At 44.6% G+C, this 4626-nt stretch overlaps 1 protein-coding gene across 6 annotated transcripts in view; it reads right to left on the bottom strand.

Moving 5' to 3' along the window:
- Positions 1 to 1188, bottom strand: part of ZC3H7B (zinc finger CCCH-type containing 7B) — a 50908-nt gene extending 49720 nt beyond the window's left edge. For all 6 annotated transcript variants that reach the window (XM_009290011.2, XM_009290014.2, XM_009290013.2 and 3 more), the window contains exon 1: positions 833 to 1188. The gene's annotated coding sequence lies outside the window, so the exon portion shown is untranslated. The remainder of the gene's footprint in view (positions 1 to 832) is intronic.
- Positions 1189 to 4626: the final 3438 nt, after the last annotated feature.

The raw sequence follows: 4626 nt of genomic DNA, 5'->3' as shown, positions 1-4626 counted from the left end.
GGTGCTGGTGGGAGGGGTTTCCCGCGGCAGGAGATATCCAGGCTTCCCCGGGAAAAGGAAAACAAATCAAAACATACTCTTCCTTCTTCCCTACCCCCCATCCGCTTAAATAAAAATCACACATCTCCAGGAGTCTGGGAGGCGACTTTAAAAAAAAAAAAAAAAAAAAAAAAAACCTCCCCCGCCCCCCAAAACCTCCCCTGCCACCCGGAAACTGTCTAAAGCATTAAAGAATTTGGAAAAAAAAAGAAGAAAGAGAATAAAAAAAATCCCACAACCTTCTTATTTGATAAACTTTACAAGCCCCTACAGAAGGTGCATCTGAAAAGCTATTCCACAAGGGCTTCTCTGCTGCTTCATGGGGTTTATACCAAACAAGAGGGGGAAACTGCAGCCTAAATACGGATCTGAACACAGCTCTCAAACCTACAAACCACAAACAGGCACAAACGCAATTAATACTAAGTTTTTCATATAAACCCAGGGGCTTTTCTTCTAGCTATCTACTTTTAGACTACTACCACATTTTTTCCAGGGGGTGGGATTAGGATCTCTGACAATTATTTTTTTGCAAACCCCACATTTTTGGCGGAAGAGGGGGTTAGCTTCAAAATCTCGCCCATATTATTTTTCACCACTTTTTTTTTTTAATTTGCAATTACACAACGTTTAATCCATGCAGTTACTATCTGAAACCTTTACTCTCTAATGAAGCAACATCCAGATTTTCTTTTTTCTCAAGTCCACCCCTTTCTACATACACAAACACACATACATACAGAATTGGTTTAAGACAAAAATAATCCCCCCAAAATAATAATAAAGGACTCACCTCTCCTTGGGTTTTTCCCCCCACACTATGTATAAACTTTCCTTGATAAATGGTATTGTATTACTAGAGATATTATTAATGTATTATTACTAGAAGTAATAATAATAGTAAGTGCTATTTAATTATAGAAGGCAGCATTCTGCTTCTGGATCGGCTGCCCCTGCAGCTCCCTCCATGTGCCTCCTGATCTCTTTACTTTCATTTCCAGGTCTCGCTCGCTCGCTCGCTCTCAGCTGCACCAGCAAGAGAAAATGCCTCCCTGCATATCCTCTGGGCCCTAGAGGCTACCGCTTTCCATTACAAAAATTCACAGATCTTTCCCTTGTGGTTGGTTTTGAGATTCTTTAAGGTGAACTAGGCTTAAAAAAAAAAACAAACTTAAAGCGCTTAAGCAGTCGAGGTTCCGTTCTTATTTTAATGCAACATTTTCCTTCTTCCTGGTTGTCTTTGCTGATACATAACATACACCCCAAAAGAAAGGAAAGCTGCCTCTGCAGAGTGATCGCATGCATGCGAAGCGCAGCAATGAACTGAATTACGAGACCCCCCCATGGGATTATCACATACGTGAAGCAGTGACCCTTTTGCCCACCCATATACGTTTGCTGGAAGGGGGCCAGAGCCATTGCTTATGCCAGAGCAATTATCTATTCCAGACAGACCTTACTTATTCCACCCCGCACTGCTGAAGGGGTTCCCTGTAAATAAGATCTTCTGAAGACATAAATCTTTGGGTGGAAAGGAATACGCAGCGTATGTATATATAACATATTATTACATTATATACTATTGTGTATTATACAATATACATATATATGTACATGCATATATATTTTTGTATTTATTTATACACATATGAGTTTAAGCACTTTTTTGGAACCAGATTTTTGGCTTGTTTTCATCCCAAATCCCTCAATATTTCCAGAAAGTGGACTGAATCTCCACAGCAGCCCATGCCGGCAGAGCCCCAGGAACGGAGTTGCTGGTGGGAAGCGGGGGCCCAGCAGCACACGTTATTCTATCGCGGGAAATGGTTGCGAAGACAGAGGTACACAGACTGCCTTCGACAGGGGTTGATCCATCCCTGCCCAGCTGCACTACCATTAACTTCAAATAACTCTCTGAAATGAGTTTTACGCTCAGCTCCCAGTCCAGCCTCCCTGGTAGGATAGGTTTTCCTCTCCCTAAAGGGTTCTGTCTACCGTCAGATCGTCATTTCCAGACTGACACTGGTTTAAATTATCACCTCTTTTCCAATGTAGTCAGTGACATGTTTAATCCTCAGTGTCTCGCTTCTCTATTTACAGTGACACAAAAGAGCGTCACTTGGTGCTTTGCAGCTAAGCAACTCCGACAAGATTCAGAGGCAGGTAGAAGGTATCATCTGAAGCGTACTAAACTTGTTTAATATTTAAAACAAGTTGATCAGAAAAGGAACAACTTTATTATATTGAGTAGGATTGGCTTCTGGCAGCTCTGTCAACACAATAAACTGATAATTTATGAAATATAGGCTGTGAATTGTATAATGTACCATATGACGCTGGAGAACACTGTCTTACGCTCTTCGCAATATTTAATCACAATGCACTTTTTTTTAGATATTCATTATGATCCAAAGATTGCTGTTATTCATGGATAAGAAAATGTTTATTTTTATTATCTCTTCAGCAGATTTGTTACCTCTTATTTTTAGGCAATGACACCGTGACAGTGAGTAGAGTCTAACCAAGCTGGGCCTCCACTGTAGAAGCTGCTGGGCAAAATGTACATTAAAAGCCCCCCCTGTCGAGGGGTGGCTTTGGGCAGAAGAAAGGTGGAGCAGGCCTGCTGGGGGAAAGTAAACACGGGGAGACCTGACATGCCAGATCACGTTGGGAGGGCAGCGTCATGGAGCCATTAAGCATCAAACGAGTCGCAGAGCCCAGGACGCCTCCAACCCTGCAGCACCTCTGAAAGGCAAGACATCGCAGCTCGATGAGAAGAAGAGGGCTTAGGAGGAGCTGAGGAGAAAGAGGAACAAAACCAAAATCTACACACAATCAAGAGTTATGCTGGAATAAGCACTATTTTTTAATTCAAGAACATTCATTTTCAAGACTGCATTTCCCAACGGAACGTCATGTTATACTTCCCTCCAGCCCAATTTCTTTTGCCTGTAAGACTGGGAGGTGTCCTGCAAGGTCATGGTCCAGCATGTACCGCTCCTCTCATGAAATAACATCTTTCCTTAGTGATTAACATGATGATTTTCACAATTTGCAAGCATGGTTATCGAGGTCTCGTGTGCAGGCAGTCAGCGGAGTCAAAACGCCGCCAATCCCTGCTATGAACTAGTTACAGTGTCGTAAAAATTACTTTGATTTGTAAAGCTGTTCTTTTAGGGAGAATGATCTATGGATCTATGCTACAATGGCACAGTACACCTTCATTCCAATATAGCTGCATCCACAGTTAAAGACTTTATTCTCGCCCCTCTGGCCCAGGTAACTAGCCAATATTTGGGAAAACAACAGAGAAGGGAATCAGATGTATTTGGTATGATCCTGTTTATTGCTAAAGATCGTGAGGAACTAAGAGCAAGTGCCAAATTCCTTGCTTATATTTTCCAAGCTCAAGCTCCTTCTCGAGAACACACTAATTTGTTCCCTCATCTGCTCTATGTTTTCTGGCAGCTTTATGCTTCTCTCATACAACCGTAATCTAGTCAGCGCCTCAGCTTCTTAATTTTCTTCAGTTGCAAGAGAAATTCCTCTTATTACTTATGAGTTAGCTTTTGCTCAAGTTTTCTATGCGGCTGCTGTACCTGTTTATGGCTTTTATTCTGTCAGCTGTCATGCTCCATAAAGAAACATAATTGCTTTTTGTATTCCCCCAGAACGAAGAAGGTCTGCCATGCCCTTCAACCTCAACGCAGTCTCCCAGGTCACCCAGCATTGCCAGTTACTGACATTCTTTTCTTGGGTCCATATAAGCATTTGATATTGTTTCTTAAAACCACAGTTGGGAGAATTGTGAGAGAATGAAAAATGCCTCTTATGTTTTGGGACCAAATGGCAGAATAAATCCAGCCTATTACCCGCCTCAATGCTGAGCTCACCAGCTGTCTGCGGCTGCCACCTGAAATGGTACCTACGTCCGTGCCTGTCAGTTGCAACTCGGACAGAAGGGCTTGTGTCGAGAGGACCTGTGCAAACACACTGCAGCAGCAAGCAGGTTTACACACAGCGCACCTTGTCCCATCAGATGTACCTTTATTTCTGTTCTCAAGAGGAAAATGCCACACACAACGTGCACAGGAAGCCGTCAAGCAAACCAATGCTTTTTGCATCCTTAAGTAGGAATGACCGCACTCCTGGATGAAACGCTTTCCTTAGCAGAAAGGTTTGACAATAAGACAGAAATACAAAGATGAGATCTGCAGAGACATTATCTAAATGAGGGTTCTCAGAAAAAGGCGCTCGTGTCTCATCCGTGGGCATGTGGGAAGCCTGCAGAGCAACTCAGCTCCTGCGGCGACATCTTCCCTGAAGGCCTGTTGTGAAAGGGGCTTGGGCGCACACCGCAGATCCACTCAGCCCTCTGAGACCGGTGGCACGGCTGCCGCGCCTCGGCGCCCGCGCTCTGGAGAGGCAGGACCGGAGGTGGCCGAGGGCAAGGACAAGGGCCGGTGTCACACGGCCTCACTCGCGCCGCGGCACGCGGGTGGGAGAGGGCCCGGCCCAGGCCCAGGCCCAGGCCCAGGCCGCCTCCCCGCAGGGTGACTCCGCGCGAGGCATGCCGGGTTAACCCCC

Source organism: Aptenodytes forsteri, unplaced genomic scaffold (assembly GCF_000699145.1).
Source record: "Aptenodytes forsteri isolate BGI_AS27 unplaced genomic scaffold, ASM69914v1 Scaffold284, whole genome shotgun sequence".
Classification (NCBI taxonomy): Eukaryota; Metazoa; Chordata; class Aves; order Sphenisciformes; family Spheniscidae; genus Aptenodytes; species Aptenodytes forsteri.
This window is presented reverse-complemented; position numbering and strand designations above follow the sequence as displayed.